This window comes from Lathamus discolor, chromosome 1 (assembly GCF_037157495.1).
Source record: "Lathamus discolor isolate bLatDis1 chromosome 1, bLatDis1.hap1, whole genome shotgun sequence".
NCBI lineage: Eukaryota > Metazoa > Chordata > Aves > Psittaciformes > Psittacidae > Lathamus > Lathamus discolor.
In genome coordinates this window covers 15,918,208-15,940,767 of record NC_088884.1, presented here as the reverse complement: position 1 = coordinate 15,940,767, position 22,560 = coordinate 15,918,208, and the positions used below count along the sequence as shown (strand labels likewise).

Sequence of the window (22,560 nt, the reverse complement as noted above, 5' to 3'; positions counted from 1 at the left end):
TCTGCACTTATGCCACTCTTCTTGCACCTTCGCAGGAAAGCGGAGCTGTAAGCAGGCAGTTAAGAGGTTACAAGGCAGTCCCACGTGCTGTGCGTGGTTGGCTTTAAATCAAACCAACCACTGGATAAATATCTTAACAAGCCTAATAAAGCCACTGATGACCCTGGAAAAGAAAAGAGAAGAAGATAAAGCTTTTTCAGTGAGCATGAGCAGAAATGGTAAGAGATGGGCTTTTACAGAGCTAAGGGAGAGGACATTGCAACAAGCACACTAAATGTCAAACACTCCTCTCTAGTATTTATAGTGACTGGTCTAATTGAAGTGAAGGGTAATACCCCCACACAGTTCACACAAAACACTCACGAAGCTCTCAGAAGTCTTCAGGGCCCATGCAGGGACAGTGGAGTCACTTTGGGAAAGTGGAACAAGTCAGAGAGACTAATCTGTGGACAGTAGTTATGAGAAACAGCAGAGATCCTGCAGGTCTTCACCACACAGTGAAGAAAATCCAGGCATTTTATCAGCCTTAAACATTCCAGAGATCTGTAATGACCAGGGCCCTGCTCAGATTTCTTATGGCCATAATTCCTGACAATGGGGTGCCTGGATGAAATCCTGCCAACAGCCTACTGGAGCACAGTAGCAAGAATGCGCTGAGAGACAGCCTGCACCCTGACCTCATCTTCTGCAGAAGCACGAGCACCTCCTGCCAGTGTGGAAAGAAAAATGGATTTATGCTAGGCTGACTTCCCCTTGGAAAGATTCAGATAAGGCAACCAGAAACAGATCTTCTGCACACCCTCAAGAAACATGACTCTGTTTGATGGATTTGACAGACAGCTGGAAGATTAGGGTGAACAGCTGATCTGTTTCTCTATGGACCAACTGTATAGGGCCTCCAGGGAATAGAGAAGGTGTTGCGCATTTCTGCTCGGGCACGCCATCTACGCCATCCTTTGATGATCACCAGAGCCTGGAAATTTCATATAGGAGTTATTTCAGGGGCACTTCGAGCTCCAAAACACATAACTGAGGATCATGGTCCTGCACAGATCTCAGCCGTCTGATGATGAGATTTATCCTATGGCATCCCCAGGCCAAATTTGCGAGGCACTGCCACCTGAAAAGGGAAGGAACTGGAGGAGTATTTTTCTACGGCCTGATACTGCCACCATAGCAAAAGTATGTATTCAGAGAAACGGTAGCGGACCTGCTGAAAGGATACAAAGTGGGAGAGCACACATAAGGGAGACGTATTTAGTGTTAGGTGATGTGTGGCACAAGGCATCACAGAGGTTAGCTGGGTAGTGTATTGTCAGAAAAGAAAAGCACAGGCTAGGATCTGTTCACAGACAAAAGAGCTCTCACAAATTGAGAGTTAATAGTTTCTCTAGTGAGCCCCAGGATTTGCAGTAATATAATTTTTGATTCAAGTGTTCACCTTGGGACCCAGATGCTTGGAAAGAGACTGCGTCATTTGCAGAGATTCAGGCTTTGCACCTTTGTGGTACCCTTTATCAAGCAAACAATTGTAAAAGTAAATGAAAAAAGGCACACAGAGACACAAGAAGTTAACAGCAATGACTACCACCACCATGATGAAAACTTCAAGGTTTACAGAAAGGACACATGAGAAGACCCTGAAATGAACACAGTTATCATCAGAGAAGACAACAATTTATTGACAATGGGCCAGATTTATAACTACATGAAAACATGCACCCACAATGCTAAAAAGTTACAGATCGCCTACTGAACAGCCAGATGAATGCTACCCAAACCCATACTGAATTTCAGACACAGGAACAGGATGCCAAAACACCTTTTATCTTGGCAAGGAACAGCCTCTGTATAATCCACTCTGCTGAGGTGTGCTGCAACTGGCTGCAAAGCAAAATCCAATCACAGATAAGGCATGCTTTCGTGAAAATGATGTCTGAAAAAGCATACAGAAGTGGGGATATGTGGCCAGCTGCATCACCAGCCATTACTCACTGTACCCAAATGTCTGACGCTTCATTACACCAAGATGGTAGAAAACCTGTCCATCTGGCAACAGAAAAAGAGTGGAATTCACATTCAGGAAGCAGACAGCAAAGAAAAGCGTAAGATCCCGCGACAGCATCAATCTGCTCCCTGTCTCTGTGCCATGACCTAATAGTTAGTACCTAGAGTTGTCCATGATCTCAACCACAGTTTAGGCTGTTCAACTTGCTGTTTGGAGCAGAACGCCTGAAGAGGGCTTGGTGATCATTTGAGTTTTCTCCCGCCAAAATACTGACTTCTTTCTTAGGATACCTGGAGACATGACATGACCTATGAGGTGTCCCTCCCAGCTTTGCAGGATTATGGAATTTCACTTGTCCAAGAACTGAAGAAAGAGGAAGCATCTAATAGGAAGTCATTGGCAGATGCGTGGAGTCAAGATGAACTTCTCATCAAACTGACCAGAAGATTCTACCTTAGTTACAGAGACTGACAAGAATAGTCTTGCCAACCACCTGTGCCTCAGAAGACATTAGAGTGCAGCCTTCCAACATGATATGAAAGGGAGAACGTCTGAAACAGGTGAAATTTTCTCCAACAGCTTGATTTACAAGAAGAAACTAGAGTGATGCAAATGAGCATACTTCCTCACTCGTACAAAGGTCTAAAGATACCGATCACTGAATCACAAAGAGTGATGCTTTCTGAATACAAGAACTGCTTCCAGGGATGAGGACTTAAGAATGATGCCCACACTCGCTGAAGCCTGCTGTTTCTTTCCAAATCCTCCTGGTGGCAGGAGGCGAGCAGGCTGTAGGACAATGGCTCTAAAATTACCTCAGCAAGGGTACTCATGCAAAATGTCCACACACCAGGCTTTACTGTGCTTCTATCTCTTTATTAAGGGGAACCCTAACATAATCTGTGATCATTTAAGTAAGTTATTAGAGAGCACTAGTCACCATGGTCCCCCGTACCCTCTCGATGCAGGAGTAAGACAGCTGATTCAGGTATCATCAACCATGCGACAACACTGTTAAAGTTTGAATATCTTACAAACAACTGAAAACAAACAAATCTCACAAACAACTCAGTGAAAAAAGTTTGATCTTGAAAAGGCAGGTCAGGAGATCTTTTCTTTCCACAGGGCAAGAAGAATGACAAATCACTGTTGCATTGTTAGCAGGCTTTTTGCCTCAATAATGTCAACTGCTTCTGAAGAGATTTCTGTATTGGCCAGATCAATAGAAATTGAAACAGACCTAACTCAAGCAAAAGCCTTTTTAAAGGAGATATATATGAATTTGAAACAGATTTCTCAAATAATCTCTGGTATTATATAAGTATGGTTACAACATGGAAGCAGGTAAAGGACATCATGAAATGCCACAACTGGAATATATCTAGCAGTCACTTCACAGTAGTAAAATCTTTTAATCCAAATTTTCATTTCAGGCACAATCTGAACAACAAAACAGAGAAGCATATGGCTCTAATTTCACATTTTATTGTATTGCTTTATTTGTCCTCACATTTCCTTTTGTCACATAAACATTTCTCTCACATTGCTTTTGTTTTTAAAATTCCTGTACTTAACTGGTGCTTGATGAGGAGGACTAAGAGGAAGCTCTTACACAAAACCATAATACCTTCCTTGTTCAAAATGAAACCAGTAGAAAACTCTGAAGGAAATTACTAAATTAAAAGCCAGAGCTCAAGAAAATGTCAACTTCTTCTCTAAGAAAAACAAAACCACCGAAGTTTTAGGACACTAAGTTATTAAAAAAAATCAAATTGAAACCTACAGAGCAGCATACTCTTAGCAGTGTCAATCTGCATGCAATTCAAAACAGAGTAATGCTGGCTCATTATTGTTGATATTATCATGTTAGGAAATGGTGCTAGTTAAAGATAATAGTCTCTCAACTCAACCATAGTAGTAAAGATATAGCTAAATTAGAGCACATAAATAATTCATTACTTATGAGGCCTGATTTTGCATTATTTCTGCATTACTTTTAAATTGCAGGTTACTCTCATGGATAACAGAGACTGCTACTTAAAGATCCTCATGATTTTTGGAACTTTCTTGGGCAGTATGTTATTGTCTTGGCATTAAGTATTCAGGAATCTGAAATTCAGGGTTCCCTTCTCCATGCCCTCAAAACAGATCACATGTAACAACAAGAGGAAAACACATCTCCTGCATTTTTAATTTGCAACACTGCTAGTCCATCTTGTAAAAGCTTCTCTTAAATACAAGCATGCTTCTTTAATTTATACAGTTTGAAAAACCAACACTTTTCCAAATTAAAATAAGTAGAACTACCTACAGAATTAACTTTCTTATTAGAACTCAGTATGTTCTAAAAGTCAGCATAAAAGCTCCATGTTTCCTAGTAAAAACATTTTCAATACAATTTTTTGCACTTCATATTCAAAATTTATATGCAGCATACTGAGATTCCAAGTATTCTAAATACTTAAAAATAATTATCCTTAATTATCCTTAGAATTTTGGTAGAGCTACCTCAAGGAAGTTTTATCCAACCTGCATGACAGTTTGGACATGACTCCGAATGACAAGAAAACATCATTCTATTTCACATGCAGGTACCAAAAGTAGGTTTTCTGAAGTCATTATTTTAAATTCCTAAGTACAAGCTGGTATTCCTACAGCTCCTAAATATTTTTTTTTTCCCTAAATAATAAACCTAACCTTTAAAATATTATTTAGAATTGCAGCCTGTACAACAAACAGTTCTGCCTTCAGCCTAGAGCTCTTTTGTCTTTGTTTCAGTTCTGTTTCAGGAAGAAGAGGTGCAGAAGTCACTGAGGAACGGCTATACACCGCTGTACCCCCAGGAAAGTACAACTCCCCTTCTTTAGCTCCTCTCTAGACACTCAAAGCTCTGCCTCTGCCTGTGCAAGCAGAGAGGACAGAAATGCAGGAAGGAAGCAGAAACCCTGTTAGGAGAGGTCATTGCAGTCAGTCTCACACAGCGCTGCCGTCTCCTCCCAAACCCATTAACTGAACCAACTCTTAAGTGCCTTTTCCTGGTGCAGTACCTGTGGCCACTGGCCGGACAGGACAGCCACACTGCAGGCTGCCTTTCCAGCCCTCAGCGCCAGGATGTGAATCCCAGCACCCACGTGCACCTGCTGGAGTAGCCACCAAGGACATCAAAGCATGAGCTGGTTTTTACACAGTCTGATGTCAGTAATACACTAAGATGGATTATATTTGCAGATACTGGAGATAAAGTTTATATGCTGAAAGTCATAAAAAGTTGTAGAAACAAGCAGTCCACATGTGTTTTTGTAGGAATGTTATACATCAGAAACCAGTACCTACCAAAAGATATTTGTAAAGGAAGTTTACCTTATGCAACCTTTGACCTAGGGTCAAAGTAACTTACAATTATCTTAAAATTCAGTGCCACAGATATATAGAAACAAAAATATACAACAGACTGTGTCTCAAACTGTTTAAAATACAAGGCTTTATGGATAGAACATACCATACGCAGTATTGAGAGATCTCTAAGTAATGTTGGTCAAGTTCAGTTAAGTAGAACACAATTTCAGTGAACTGCAATCATCATTCTTTCGAATTAGCATAAGTACAATATTAATTAAGCATTCTTAGAAAGCAAGACGAATTAGCTGTGAAGGAGGATAAGAAACATCCATGATTAAAAAAACTCCCTATAAATCTTCTGCAACACTGTTATTATAGACTATTTTTTCTCTTAATTTGACATGTTATAGGTTACTTCCTATCACATGTGTAAGACACTATGCAATTTTTATACCAATATATCACAGTATGACAACACCGTCACATCAAGGAACTAAGCATGTCTCTCTTGCCACCCGCCACTTCTGTCAACTATCCTGAGCAGTTCAGTAAATCTTCCAGCAGAAAATGGTAACATGCCATCACTTGTGCTCAAATTACATGCTTTTTAACCAGGATCTGGTAAATAAGCTCTGAAGCACTCCATTAAAGCTGTCCAGAGGTTCTGCGACTGCTTCACTTGAATAAGACAAAGTGTATGAGGCAGTCATTAACTGAAAAGAAGCAATACAGTGAGTCCTTAGATCTATACTTAGTACTCATGTCATTTTGCGTATCTCTCTACCATACGATTTTAACACACCAAAACTTTTGTAAGAGTAACACTGGGCAGCTTTGTCAAACGGATGTCTGCAAACTGTGACCTGTAAGTGGGACATCAGCTTGGAAATCCAATTTTAACAGCCAGCAGAGGAAATATGAGATAGGTATTTCTGCTAAAAGGGCTCAGCATTGTATCAGGTAACCCTCTTCCCGCTGGAAAGGGGCTTCCCTTGACTCTGCTGATGAGGAAACCAGAATAAATATCAGCATTAATACGGACTCAGTTCTCTAAAGACTGTACTTCTAAATCATGCAATGGCATCTCCAGCTAATACAGTTTTCCTTCCAGAGCTTCCTACGGAGGTTTTGCAGACTACCTACTAGGAGTATAGGCCTACAAAGAAAATAAACGGGAAACAGACAAAAGAGCTTTCAATTTCTCCTTTTGTTCCACGGACTTCCAGTTTTCTGAATTAGTAAGCAGCAACTACCAGGAAATAGAGAAAAGAGAATTACTGCTATAAAATGCTTCACTGATGCTTTTTTTTTTTTTCTTTTCAAAATAAACAAGAAAATCATTTTCTAAAATAAAGAATTAGTTTTACTTGAGTGTGTGCCAAATATGGGCAGAAAGTGAGATGCAGTTAAAATAACAGGGAAGGGTAGAGAGGGTTTTGTTATATTCTTTTATCAATCCAATTAACTGTGGAAAGAAAAGCTGCAGCATTAAACAAGCAAGCTTCTCTTTATACTTGCTCCATTCAGACAAGACTGATTCCCTTTCGGTCTATATTTTCTCCTCTTTTGGGTTGTTTCTGTTTCTAAATGCATCACATTAACATGTTTGCCAATCGAGCCAAATTTTGATCCTCTTTAATTCCCTTCTACCATAGCCCCATAACACTCGAGAGGATTCTTCCCATGAGAACCACAGCCAAAGATCAGTGATCTTGGGACTGCCCAACAGATTTGGTCCTTCTCTAGTGCACAGCACAGGGATTTTCTACTTCTCTGGGCACTGAGCGCCTGCAGAACTAGTTTCAGAAACAGCTTTGAGAGAAAACAGACTCCACTGTTTTCTTCCCACTCCCCTTTCTTCCACTGGACTCCCCATCAGTACCATCTTGTGCCTGCCCACTGTTCTGCTTCTCACCTGCTGCTCAGGGCATGCACCAGAACCCTCTTTTATAAATCATGACTGAGAAGTTAAGCAGAGTACAGGATTTAAGTTGAGGAGGGGGAGAGAGGAAGATTTCTACCTAAAGAAGATGACAGATAAGATGAGACAGTAATGTCAAGATAATGCTGCTTCTGAAGTCCATAGCAACATTAATGAGTTATTGTGGATATAATATGGTGAAGAGATGGAAATCAGTACCCATTACACTGCCAGTTACCTTACTTCTAGGATGATTAGTTTATCTGAGAATGAAGACTCAAGGAAAAGAGAATCTTTCCAATTTCAATTATATGACTATCAGCAGCGCTGGGAAAGCAAACCACTAGCCCAAAATACCAGCTCATAGTGAAGTGTTCATTAAACTCAAAGATCGTATCACTTTCTTGGCAGGGAAGGCTGATAGAAAGAAGACTAAAACAGTTGCCAAATTTAAGTACTGACAGATTGTAGCAAGTTGTAGCATTGCTCATGGACTTCGGAATGTACAAGTCAAGTCCTTTACTTCCACTGGCTTAAGATCATCAGCAGCCTCTCAGAAAGATCTTTCTCTTGTTTTCACCAGCTACTCTGACAGGCAGGAGGCCAAGCAGACACTGGTACTCTTCAAACCAGGGTTACGGTTTTATAAAACCCCACAATTACTTCACTCAACTCCATGTGTGTGCTCGGACACGTTCAAAATTAGGGGGATTAAAAGCAATCATATAAGCAATTCCTTCCGTTGCACCTCATCTCCCATTCAGGATAAAAAAATACTGGTAGAAGAGGAAGACAGTTCTTCAGTAAATTGGGGGGAAGCAGCAAAGAAACAAACAATGAATCACAGAATCATAGAATAGTTAGGGTTGGAAAGGACCTCAAGATCATCTAGTTCCAACCCCCCTGCCATGGGCAGGGACACCTCACACTAAACCATCCCACACAAGGCTTCATCCAACCTGGCCTTGAACACCACCAGGGATGGAGCACTCACAACCTCCCTGGGCAACCGATTCCAGTGTCTCACCACCCTAACAGGAAACAATTTCCTCCTTATATCCAATCTAAACTTCCCCTGTTTAAGTTTTACTCCATTACCCCTTGTCCTGTCACTACAGTCCCTGACGAAGAGTCCCTCCCCTGCATCCCTATAGGCAATGAATGAATGGCAAAACTGAATGAATGAATGAATGAATGAATGGCAAAAAACGAGCAGCAGCATTGGCAGCAGTGTACCTACATCTATCAAATTATCTGGAAAATACACCATCAGTTGCAACAAGAACAAATATGTGTATATATATATGCTGCATGCAGCAACAAATAATGTTTTACAGGACGGGGAACACCTTCCTGGGAAACTGTAACTGTGAAAGAATTATGGTGGCTAATCAGCATGAATATGAGCTATCATGGTCAAAGGACTAACATAATCTTTGACTGTGTAACAAGGAAATCTAACCAAGAAGCAATGCTGTTTGAGCATTTGACACTGGGGTCATTCCTACTGAAACGGTGTCACTAGTCTCATAGCCGCAATTCAAATGGAACACTGCTCAAATATGGAGGATGCACAGAGCACTCTCTAAGTATCATTACCTGACTGGAAAATAGTCCTGCCAGTGAAAAAGTGAATCTGTTTACCAAACAGAAGATTATAGCATGATTTAACCACAGCCTGTACGTACTCAAACTCAGTGCAGAAGCTTAACAGTGCTGCTTTATTCCTCCCTCTTCTCCTCTAAGGAAAGTGTAACAACAACCTGGAAAGCTGAAGCAAGGCAAATCCAGATGAGAATTTAAGGATGAGGACCAAACACTTAATTGCTAAACGCTACAGCACAGGCTACTAAGGGCTACAAATGATTTTCCATCACTGGAAGTTTTCACTCCCTTTACCCCCCTCCATTAAGATCAACTGTTTTTCTAAGACATACGATTTACTCCAGTCTTTAATGGCTGTAAAGCACAAATGGAGGAAGTCCTCACCACAAAGGAAGTCATACCCAAAGATTACAGTAGTTCGTTGCAGGCTTAAAAGCTGTTAAAGTAGGACAACAATAGCTCAAAATTCTTTTAATCCTTTATGCCCTCATGACATGCTCATTGGCAAGGAGCACCTGCCAGGGACTAAGACCCTGCTCTACTCTGTGCCGTATAAACATAACATATAGGTAATCCCTGCATGGGAAAGCTGGAAACCCAAACATATGGCACAAGACAAAACAGGTGGATTCAGAGGGAGAGCAGGAGGAAACAAGGAAACAATACGGGTCAGCAGGAAAGGCAGGAGCCCTCCCATCCATGGCCCATCCATTGTCACGTTTTCTGTAGGCAACACAGCAAGGGAGAGTTTTAATGAGGGATTTGAAGTTGGACAAGTTCAGACCACAAATAATTTTTAGTAGTGAGGATAATTACCGGTGGAGCAAGTTACCAAGGGCTGTCATGTGCTCTCCATCACCAGGAGTATTTTAAAACAGTGTTGATTTTATTCCTCAAAAAAAAAAAAGATATGCTCTACTTCAAACAGAAATTAGTTCAAGAAGTTCTATAGCTGCTGTTACGCTGAAGATCACAATGGTCCCCTCTGGCTTTACAGGCTGCACTTTCCAAGTAAGTCCTGTCTCTTTAAAAAGATGTCTCATAATCGCCTATTAAACAAAATTATTTAGATCAGTTTATGGAGTCCCACAAAACCAGTAAAATTATTTGTAAGACGCACCAGCTACAAGGGCATCCGAACTCTCTTCTGTACTTTTCTTTTTATTTTCGCCTGCCATGAAATACATTAATATTTAGAGAAGTGGACTTCACTGAAGCCACATGCCTACCATACAGTTAGGTCACTTACACAGTTGAATGAACTGTTGAATTCCTCAATTAGGATCATAAAAGTATTACAAGAGAAAAAAAAGGCATTATCACACTCATGCTCACTTTGCTTTAGAGAAACAAAATGAAGTACAGAGAAAGATAGTCAAAGTCTAGAATGTCAAAGAAAGAAAAAAATCTGCAAACCATCCATTCAGAAAGCTGGAGACCATTTGCTAGCAAGTTAAAATAACATATATAGCTAACAGGAAGGGACATAAAGAAAAGACTTACATTGTCTGTTTTAAAACACTACTAATGTTCTTAAGCTGGAAAGCTTTGGGCAGTACTCAGTCACAGAACCACGTAACAGCTGAGGTTGGCAGGAACCCCAGGAGGTCTGTAGCCCAACCCTGCTCACAGCAGCCTCAACTATGAGATCAGACCAGGTTACTCAGAACTAAGAAGGGGACAAGAATTTAATACTCAATTCAGGAAACAAGACCTTAACATCCCTGATAGAATGACCACAGTAACCACAGCAAACATACATGCAAATAGGTTTATAACATAAATAAATTTGTGTTTCTCATCCATTCATAACATCTTAAATCTGCTTGTGAGCCTCCTAAACTACAATGCAGGGAAGGTTTTAATCAGTGAAATTACTTCTTTTTAAACACTACTACATATACAACTGCACGCAGGTTCCTCCTTTAAAGTGCAAGCTCACATGGCTGGATAAACTCCAAAATTACTTCAACAGTGTGGATTAGAGCACTATAGCACCTATCTTTCCAGTAGCAAAAGTCTGGACTAATCAGCCATCGTCAGCATCTATGAAATCCCAGGAATAAAAAAAAAATAATAAAAAAATGGTTGAATAAAGAAGTCTGTAAAATAATTTTCTGTATGACAGATGTTTTTGAAGTGGTTTCACTAATTTTAAAAGTGTTCATTCTGATAAAAAACATGTTAAGGAATGAATAATAGGTAAGGTAAAAATGCAAGAGGAAAATGAAGTCTTCGGCAAATAGTTGAAGAGACAAAGGGAAGTGCCCCATTACTGCATTACATAAAAATCCAAATGTTACTGGGAATCTAAATCTCCTAACAAGAAACCGTAACGCCAGGATAACAAATCAGCATTCTGAAGTGTCCTCTATAGGTCAATACAGATATTGTCTTGGACTGCATTTTCACTGACACAGACCTAAAATAAACCAACACAATTATAGTTGCTAAAGTTTACCAACCTTTGGAATGCTTTTCCAGAACCATTTTTTAAGATGCTTACTTGTGACTAGAAATACACTCTAGTATAAGCTTTTACCTCCATAACATTTGTAGAGAGTGTGGTCAAATCATTGCTCACACTTGGCACATGAGTACGGGCAGCTAAGAATTTTTAGTACTTTTCAGTTTGTAAAAATCCTAAGACAGGTATCTTGAAGGACTGAAGAAAGAGGAATGTGCCATACTAATATATACATGGGCTACATATAAGGAAAATCTAAGAGTCAACTTTCCATCTTTCAAGTAATGAACCATTGTTTGTGCAATAAAACACAACCACATTATTCATGCCATCAGCGATGCCTCCCACTAATGTACAGCCATTTATTTTGAGGTAGGTATGTGATGAGTCCTTCACCTAAACAAGGCTACATCATTGTTCCACAAAGAAACACATCGACTCTGTACGCCTTTTCAACAATGTGAAGTTTAGTGAAGTTTGGACAGGATTCCAGGTAATCCACGATCAAATGGCATTAATACAGACATTTGACAGTGAGCAACTGATGCACGTTGAGCTACAACTCAAATGAGCATACACTTTTTTGGCTACTACATGGTGCTGGCTAAATCTGCAATTTTAAGACTGCATGGAAGTAGCAACACCTTTATATTTGCCAGCTACTGGGACAAATAGCCTTGGGAATCATCTAGAAAGAATAACTGCATCCATACAAAAGCAAGACACCTAGAATCATAGAATCATAGAATCACAGAATAGTTAGGGTTGGAAAGGACCTTAAGATCATCTAGTTCCAAACCCCCTGCCATGGACAGGGACACCTTACACTAAACCATCCCACACAAGGCTCCGTCCAACCTGGCCTTGAACACCACCAGGGATGGAGCACTCACAACTTCCCTGGGCAACCCATTCCAGGGCCTCACCACCTTCATAGTAAAGAATTTTCTCCTTATATCCAATCTAAACTTCCCCTGTTTAAGTTTTAACCCATTACCCCTTGTCCTATCACTACAGTCCCTAATGAAGAGTCCCTCCCCAGCATCCTTATAGGCCCACTTCAGACACTGGAAGGCTGCAATGAGGTCTCCACCTTTTGATGTTGAGGCAATAAAGAAGCCTCTATCCCAGAAGTATGGGACTCTGAAGGAGGGAAAGGGAAGACATTAAGATCATTTCCAGGTTAAAGAAAGTACGGGAAACAAAGTTTTAAAAATCCTGAAAGAATACTATACTGAGAATATGTATCTGACAGATACTCAATATGTACCTGGAGATACTCAAAATCCATCTGGACAAGGTTCTGGACAACCTACTCTAACTTGCTTGAGAGGAGGTTGGACTAGGCAGCCCTTCACAGAAGTGTACAAAAGTGAACAGTCATTAAAATCTTTAAGACAGCCATCTTAAGTACTAAACTTGCATCCATTTGTGGCTTTGACTCCTTAATACCTTAACCAGATCCTTCAAGTAACCTACAAAACTGAAATTTCCCCAGCATTTGAATTCAGTTTCTGAAGCAGATTCAAGAAGGTTTTTGAGTCTATTTTACCAGAATCTCATAAGCAGGACACATGAAGGAACTTCCTTTTAAAATTAACAAAGCCCTAGGTAAAAAGCAGTCTCTGAAAAACCTTTGCAAATGAGGTTTTAGAGCCTTTGAGCTCTAGGTGGTCAGGAGAGAAGATCTGGGAAAGTGATCTGTCATTTTTTCCTGAGACTTCACTGAAGAGATACAAACAAGTATGTTTTAAAGAAGGAAGCACAACCATGCCATCTGGGTATCTGGCACAGAAGGTGGCTTATCAGTACTGGGTGGTAGACTGACAGATATATATATATATGTATGTGTGTGTCTGTGTGCATACTCCAGAAACAGAGAAGACAAGAAAACAAAACTGAACAAGTACATTTCTGGACACCCTCCTCTCTTCAGTCTCCTGGATCTCATCACGTCAAGAAGAGAGGTTTAAGTGTGAGACCACAGTGGTGGAGGGGCCCCATATGAGGAGCTGATACCCTTTTGGCACCAGACTTCTTTGGCTACTAAGAGTAGGAAAATTTACCCAAAAGCATTTCTATCCCTGATGTGCTGTTAACCACAGCAGTTACTTTGAATAATTTCTGCTGTGTTCAATTTTGAGTACCTCAAAGTATTGACAAACTTCAAAAAATACTCAGGAAGTTAAGTTATTAAAGAAGGGTCTAGAAATGAAGGCTTGAATGTATTAAATAAATGTACAGACTGTTTACACAATAAGCTGTCAAGAATATGGTGATAACCACCTTATCTTTCCAGTTGCAAAGAAAATACCAAAGGAGGAAAAAAAATACATTCTTAGGTGGGTTAAAGCTTGTAACAAACCACAGCAAGATGAATCAGAGCAGAAGTTTAAAAGCAGTACTCCCATATCTGTAAAACCACTAAGAAAAAAATGAGTGTAAGAAGACCCAGGATATTATTGTAAATAACACTGAAGGCGGCACTTTATCTACATAAATAGACTGAGGAATCTACCCAAGAATTAAACATGCTTTGGAATTGAAACAATATAATTTTAAAAAGCTTCTCTTAGATTCCATCCACAACTTTTCTCAGTACTGTGCAACAAGCAAGCATGGCGGTTTTACCCATCTAGTTAGGCAAAAAAGATGGCACAGGATTGGAATGAACAATCTGAGCCAATGTGTGTAATCTTTTGCTATTCAAGGCAATTGTACCATGCAGATTTTGCTGAGAAGACCCACTCTTTGAAATCTCCTGCCCCCTCCACTTGAATGCTCAGTTCTGTCTTGAATGTTCTCTTTTCTAGCCCAAATTTATCCAGGCGTATTTTACATTCATTTTTACTTGTTCTAACAATGTCCCCTAGCTTAAAAAGCTCTTTTGCCTCCCTGATGCCACTCCTGACTTTCCCTAACACACTTACAGATATAAAAGAGAAATTATATCCTCTCTCAGGTTTTGTTTCATTAAGCCAAACACGTCACACATTCTTAGTCTCATCTTGCAAGATAAGCTTTCCATTTCCTGATCACCCTCGCAGCCCATCTCTGTTGCTGTTCCAGTATGAATTCATTTTTCCTGGGGAAAAAAAAGAAAAGTGTTAGGTCTAACAGCATGTTTGTCCCTCCCACTTCATGCCTATCCTTAATACTGTTTTGTGTCATGTCCTGAGTTAGAGTTCAGATTTAGGTGTGTCTACACCATAGTTATGAAATAAATCCAACAATTACAGATCACATAACATTATTTCAGACACGACAACAAACTACTCTATAAATACAAACTTTGGGAAACAGTGCTTATTTGTATCATATGCTTAAGTACTACACAATCTTTCACAACCAAGTGACCACCAAGAAAATAAAACCTGCTTCTTAGTACTATTATAAAATGTATAAAATATATTCGTTCTAGTAACCCACACATTTTGAACTGCAAGTTTACTGTACTAAACTGGATTTTCAGATTATACATACACCTGTGCATTCGGAGAAACTGATTTAGCGTAAGTTGTTTAGTCCAGTTACCTAAAGCAGATCTGAAATAACAAGCTGATCTGAATTAAAATTCTTATCAACTTAATTTGTATCTAATTACTTTCATAGTGAACAAAGAAAGAGTTTGAAGGGTGCTAGTGGACACTGCACATCCCTCATGACACACCAAGCCAGCTAAAAGAGGTTAGAGACTGAAGGGAGTGCACACACAGCTAGCTTTGTTCATCCCCTTTTTCTCTGGGAAGTTTCTCATTAATATCCTAGCTTTCCTACATGAAGGAAGGCACAGCAAATGCCCAAAAATGAGGCAGGTATATTACAGGTGACAGCATCTTACACTGATAGTCTAGAGAGAAGTACTCTGTCTACACCCTGAAGCTTGGGGGATTTAGGCATCGAACTTCAATGTTTTAATTTCCCTTCCTAGTGTCACCAACTACCAACAACCATATAAGCAACTCCTGACTCAACAGACACACACACTTTGCAAAACCAAAGAAAGACATTCACATACAAACCCGCACAAAATCTTAATTTAGACCATTTCAATCCCTATTAGTTTTAACAGATCACTCAAGAGTGACTCAGTTGCTTTAAAAATTATCATTACTTGAAATAATAAACATTCTGCAAGTAATTACCAAAATTTATTACATGTCCAAAAGACTGGAGTCCTGAATATAAATGATGTCTTCACATGCAAGACACGCAACAAGTATCACATCTCATAGCTGAATTTTCATGAGTATTACTAAATATTACTCTCCCCTAAACCATGGTATTTATTATGACAAAATATCAGTCCTTGTTTTACAACAGACTTTCAGAAGACAATGTTGTACCTAAAATATTTACATTTTTAAAAAGTCAAAACCAAACGAACCTGTGACACACACTCAACAGTCAAGAACAGATTCATCTACTAGCCTGACAAGGCACTGACACGCTACAAAAGCAAATTGTTCAACTTGGTACAGGTAATGCCTTCAAACTTCCTGTTGGTAGTGAATGAACTTGCTGGAGTAGCATTTATTAGCTGATTAACAGTTCAGATAATAACTCATCCATTTATTTCCAAATGTTCTACCTAGAAAGTGCCCCATGAAAAGAAGTATCTCAAAAACAAGTTTCATTCTGTCTTCATTCATTTAATTTCTAACTATCTGATGGACATGTAACCATACACAACAGTCTATCTCTACTGCTATTATGTTACACTCCAGAGAGGTTATTTCAGTCACATCTTAGGTACATTTCTGGTTTTTTTAAACTTGTGAGAGACAAAACACCTCTACTTACATTATTTTCTTCTTAACAGAGTCCATAACTAGCATATTTCAGCTTCCAGCATATTTCATCACCAGCTAAATATGAAAACAGGGCCCAGAAATTCTAATTCATAACACAAATAATTACAGCAGTTATGATTCACCCCATACCACAGAATGTGACTTTTATCACTGTAAATACAATAGTTTAAATTTAAAACAACCAAGCAGATTCCAGATTATTGTTTTCCAGAAACTGTAAAGGACAAAATTAACTCACCATTAATGCTTTGAACTAATAAGTCTAATTTTTAAGTGTACTGAAGCAAATGGATACTTTTGCACTGACGTGAGTAATTAAAGTACAAGAGCTTCACAGACTCAGAGATGTAATGCAGCCCTTTTATCAAAAGCAGTCACTCTATCTCGGCCTGACAGTTAACAGCATATGATCTAGTAAACAAATACTTTCACACAGTACAAAAGTGCCATTAAAGGCCAGAACTGTCAACACAAATTCCATTCTTACAGGCGAAAAAAATTATATAAACTGTTGATCACCTCTGGTTGCCTTAACTAGCATGGAGGTTGTCATGGAAACATTTCTGCGAAGTTCACAGTGATGAAACACAAACACTTCCAGTTTAATTGCTATTAGGTTTAGCATACCAGAGTTTATTTATACTCAAAGAGCATTATGATAAAATGCAGTAGAAAGTAAAGCTAGTAATGATCTGGCGTAACAAAGCCAACGGATTTAGAAAAAAATAAAAGAAAGAAAGAAAACTAAAGCCAAATCAGATGACTTTTTAATTAGGCTGAAACCAGACACAAATGAATTACCTCTTTCCCAAAAATATTAACCAAACTTTCAGCTAGAACATAACTTGTCCACGGTGGTTTTAATGTAACTATATTAACATACAGCCATTTGAAGACACTAAAGAAACAAAATGTCTTCAAACAAAGCAGTATATATTTAAACCACCAGATACGTATTTATTTTACAGATTCAAAACAGGTTCTTAAAAAAATTTGTAGCATCACATTAACTTCTGTAGCACACATTATGTGAATCCCATATATAGTCACCTCTTTTGTCCAGATACAACAGACCTAGTCCTGCTATTTCCTTACCAAGAGAGCTCCCCCAGCATAAATGACAATTCTGTTGTCCTTGCAGACAAATTAAGCCCAATGAGATTTCAAATAATAGTGCTGACTGACTACATGAATAGAAGTCAGGGAGAGCTTAATTTTATTTTATTACAGTTAATGGGGATTCACTTTCATTTTATTAGAATTAAACAAAATTTATAGAGATGCATGAAAGTTACTAACTAAAATCTGCAGGTTTCTTTCATTATAATCCGATTTCATTTTTTAATAACACTACATTCATTCTTAGAGCATGATTTAAGTTAATGCAAAAGCTTTAATAAATTCCAGGGACTTTTTATCTGTTTTCATTAGCAGAAGTTTACTCAACTCAGCTGACAGCATGCAACACTGAGAGACTGAACAGAGGTCAGAGGTTTGGAAGAGGGACTGGAACCAGTCAGTGCACTGAAACGCATAAGGCACGAGCACAGAGCGAGGATTCAGACGTGGTGCTGCGGGCATAAGCTAAACATAGATGGGGGGCAGGAAAAAGAAATCAAGCAGGATACATCACACTTACTTTACAGGTATTGTCAAATTCCTGGCTGCTGACTCCAGCAGAGAACTATAAAATGCAATCTATTGCCCATAACTTGCCATCAATTTCTTTCATTCACATGAGTGATATGTTTTGAACAAAGGTATGGAAGGGAAAATGATCTATAATGAAATAACTATATTTTTAATCATTTCCCACTACCTGCTTGTTACGTCTAATATCAGTAAAAATACATTCAGCTTTACAATTACCATATTTATGCCTCTTAATTCTGTTTTTTCTTTTCCCATTTGCCCCTCTTGCATTTATTCAATCTCCACTCTTCTTCTTGCTGATGTTCCTGACAATCATCATTCTCCCCTTCACAGCCAGAAAAGTTATCATTAATGAAACTGTTAACACTGAATTGTAAAGCCTATCATTAGGTTTAGAATGAGCACCTAAAAAAGGATTAATAAAGAAAATGGAATAAGGATAGAGATAGTGTTTCAGATTACCAGCAGATTCAGAAAAATAACAGAGTAACAAGTTTACATTCTCAAGATTACAATTATTATCCCAAAGTGAATATATGGATTTGAAATGAAAGCTTAGATCTGCAGCAATTAGGAAAAGACCACAAACATTTTTGTCAAGTAGGCTCATATCGACCATGTAGAGAGTAATTTCTTTCATACTACTTTTATTAGCTAGCCATACTTCAGCTCCTACTACATAATTTAGCTTCTAAGACTCTACTTTCTGTTAATTAGTAATACGTTTCTGATCTATACAAACATTATTTCTGTGAAAATTACTGGAAGACAGCAGTTTCTTTAACCCCAAAACGTGATCCTGAAGTATAATGGTCAATACTGCAGAACCTGAGTGAACCCAGTTCTGCCACCGTAATGTATTTGTCTTCTTCCCAAGAGGGATAAATATGCAGATGAGTGTCCTGTTTTGTTAAAGCCCTTTTCTCTTCTACTTCCATGAGTTATTTTGTCCTAGGGGCTACTGGCAAGTTGTTTTTTTCAGAGAACACACACAAAAATAAACTCCCATGTACTTGTATTAAAAAAAAAAAATAATAATTTAAAAAGACTTTCAATTAGCACTGAAATATGATGAAAATCATGGTGGTCTTCATTTCACCTTTCTCCAAGACACACACAGCCCCGTAAACAAGGTCCTTACTCTGCACAGAGGATCTTAGGCTTTCCATCACAGGAAAGGCACATCACACCCCTTTTCTTGGAGAATCCCAGTGATCCAACAGAGTCTCTACTCCTGAGCTCATGGGGAACCACACCAAGAACCCTGAAAATCAATAGTAAGACACCAAACATCTTCCAAAGTCCTATGAGAAGATGACAGAGATAACAGAAGATAGATATATTTAACTAAAGAGAGCATGCATTACCTACTTCAACATTTTCAGCTACTACATCTTCACATCCCATTGTGCCACACTGAAAGCATAGCTTCCAAAAGGTATGGATACCAAAAATTACATCACCATCTCACAATCTCACATCTCACATCTCTTCTTTCCTGTTAGGGTGGTGAGGCACTGGAATGGGTTGCCCAGGGAGGTTGTGAGTGCTCCATCCCTGGCAGTGTTCAAGGCCAGGTTGGACGAAGCCCTGGGTGGGATGGTTTAGTGTGAGGTGTCCCTGCCCATGGCAGGGGGGCTGGAACTAGATGATCTTGAGGTCCTTTCCAACCCTAACTATTCTATGATTCTATTCTATTCTATGATTCTAAGATGGTGAGTGGACAGTTCTACCTTACAGAAAGTCTTAAATCCAGGTAATTCCCCATAAAAAGACATATCTGGGAGTTTCTATGCATTCACTTGTGTATCGCAATTCTTTACAACACTTCACAAAGAGATTTATGTGAATTTACTGTTATTCCAAGTAACATTTCAGTGAACTCTCCAACCATGTTGTCCAGAGAGTGCTTGACAGAAGATTATAAAGTCTATGACTGTTTTGACCCAGCTTCAGCAGTGAGACACCAGAGATACCTTTTCATTCAGTTGTCTTATGGGAAGCCCATTCAGAAAGGATTAAACAAATACCAGGAGCTTTTACCTCCACCTGGAACTGGAAAGGAACTCCCATCAGGAACACAATACCATTTTGTCTCACACACATCTCAACATGGGCTCATTCTACGGTTGGCAGGTCTTGCAGTGATGAGCATCAGCACTGCACCACACTGCTTTGTAGCGCCTGACAACACCTCTAGTTGACGTAGAGGTTTCTTCTACTGAAGGTCTCAAGTCTGGCTGTTTCTGGTTACTCTCATAGAATTATAAACTGGTTTGGGTTGGAAGGGACCTTAGATTTCATCTAGTTCCAACCTTCCTGCAATGGGCAGGGGCAATTTCCACTAGACCAGGTTGCTCTAAGCTCAATCCATCCCGGCCTTGAACACTTCCAGGGATGCGGCATCCACAGCTTCTCTGCGTAACCTGTCCCAGTGTCTCACCATATTCTTAGTGAAAAACTTACTCCTTCTATCTGAACTCAATCTACCCTCTTTCAGTTTAAAGCCATTACTCCTTGTCCTATCACTACATGGCCCTTGTAAAAAAAGTACTTCTCCAGCTTTCTTGCAGGTCACCCTTTAGGTATTAGAAGGCTGCTGAAGATGTCCCCTTAGCCTTCGCCAAGCTAAAAAGAACCCAACTACCTCAACCCATGTTCACAGGACAGGTGCTTCAGCCCTCTCACCTTCATGGCCCTCCTCTAGGCCCACTCTAACAGGTCCATGTCCCTCTTGAGGGTGCACTCCATCCCACTGTCCATGTCATCAACAAAGATGTTAAAACAGAATTTTGGTATTCCCCAATACCAGCCTCTGAGGAACACCACTTGACACTGGTCTCTACTTGGACATCAAGCTGTTGACTGCAACTCTTTGGGGGTGACCGTCCAACTAATTCGTTATCCACCAAGTGGTCCATGCATCAAATCCATATCCCTCCAGTTTAGAGATAAAGATGTCATACGGGACAGTGTGAAATACTTTTGCACCCAAAAGATCTCAAATTCCACCATTTCATGGTCACTGCAGCTGAGGCTCTCCTTGAGTTTCCCATTCCCCACCAGCTCCTCCTCGTTGGTGAGAGCAAGATCCAAGATACAATCTCTTCTTGATGGCTCCTCTATCACTTGGAGAAGGAAGTTATCATCAACACACTCCAGGAACCTCCTGTACTGCTCCTTCTGTGTTGTGATAGGACAAGGGGCAATGGGTGTAAACTGGAGCATAGGAAGTTCCACGTTAACATCAGGAAGAACTTCTTTACTGTAAGAGTGACAGAGCACTGGAACAGGTTGCTCAGGGGGGTTGTGGAGTCTCCTACACTGGAGATATTCAAGGCCTGCATGGACAAGTTCCTGTGTGATGTACTGTAGGTTACCCTGCTCTTGCGGGGGGGTTGGACTAGATGATCTTTTGAGGTCCCTTCCAACCCTTGGGATTCTGTGATTCTGTGATTCTGTACCTCCAACAGGTAACAGGACTGTTGAAATCCCCCATGAGGACCCAGGCTTGTGACTGTGAGGCTGCTCCTATCTGTCTATAGAGGGCCTCATCTGACAATCTTCTTGGTCGGGCAGCCTGCAGCAGACACCCAGTATGTTATCTGTCCCTGCCCATCCTTTAATCCTGATCTATAAACTCTCAATCAGCAACTCGTCCATCCCCAGGCGGTGCTCCATGCACTACAGCTGGTCAACAACATACAGGGTGACACCCCCTTCTCACTCCAGTCTTAGGAGCCATCCCACCATGTCTCTGTGATGCCAATAAGATCATGGTTCCCTTGACTCTTTATGAGAGAGCAGAGTTCCCTGACAGCTTTGTTCCTGGTGCCCCCTGGGCAAAAGGTGAAGGAGCGATGGGGGAATCCCCCACCTTCCTTTCAGTCTTTGATTGCCTTTTCTCATCTGTTAACAGCTCCTCACCAACAAAATATGATCTTAGGCACACCAAACCCACATCTTTTCTAGACACTCTGAGCCAATCCTAGTGCTCTACATCCTTTTGGCAATGAAGAAAGGGGCCAGAAGAGAGAACAAATCCCATTACTGGGTATCCAGATCCCTGATTTTTTAACTTGATTTGTATTAAAAAGCAAAATAAGATATACTGAAAATGGAAGTTGAATATCAGACACACTGCAGTATGCTGTCTTTAATACACTTCAGTATAAATGAGAAAGGGAAAAAATCAAAATATACTAACAGAATATACAGCCTCTCTATCACTGCCATGAAGGGATTCAAATCCCTCAAATTTCAGGCGTTTTTTTGCCAAGAGATTAAATATTTAAAGCACAAAAATTGTTAAGATTATGACTGTTTACCTCACTGGTGGCAGCATCTTCACAGGTGAGCAACAACAAGCTCATTCTCGCTTTAATTTCTCTCAGCGGAACAGCAGAGCAAAGAGAGAGGGTGGTATCTTTATTTCTTTTAATTGTCATACTAATTAAAAGCTGCATAGTCATTTAAGTTTTCTTTGTAGCGCAACGACAGTCTGCTAGAGCCAGCTCCAGAAACAAAAACAGAATTAGAAGGACATAAACCTTTGAGAAGAATAATTGATAAACACCTAACTGCAATGCTCTTAATACTGTCGCTGGCAAACATACACTAGCAAGTTTACAGCTGATGCATTCCAGGCTACACCAAAATTATGTATGTGTAAAATGTTTAAAATAGAGTATAAAAAGTCTAAAATTGATGAAGGTTTCATGCTGATCCTCCAGTCTGCCAAATGTTTGTAAAA

The 22,560-nt window shown here is 39.7% G+C and overlaps 1 protein-coding gene across 6 annotated transcripts in view; it reads right to left on the bottom strand.

Moving 5' to 3' along the window:
* Positions 1-22,560, bottom strand: part of FOXP2 (forkhead box P2) — a 417,926-nt gene that overhangs the window by 374,683 nt on the left and 20,683 nt on the right. Inside the window, exon 1 of one of the 6 annotated variants that reach the window (XM_065697377.1) lies at positions 14,271-14,288. The exons of the other annotated variants lie outside the window; for them this stretch is intronic. The gene's annotated coding sequence lies outside the window, so the exon portion shown is untranslated. Of the gene's footprint in view, positions 1-14,270; positions 14,289-22,560 lie in introns of those variants that run through there. 6 annotated transcript variants of the gene reach the window in all.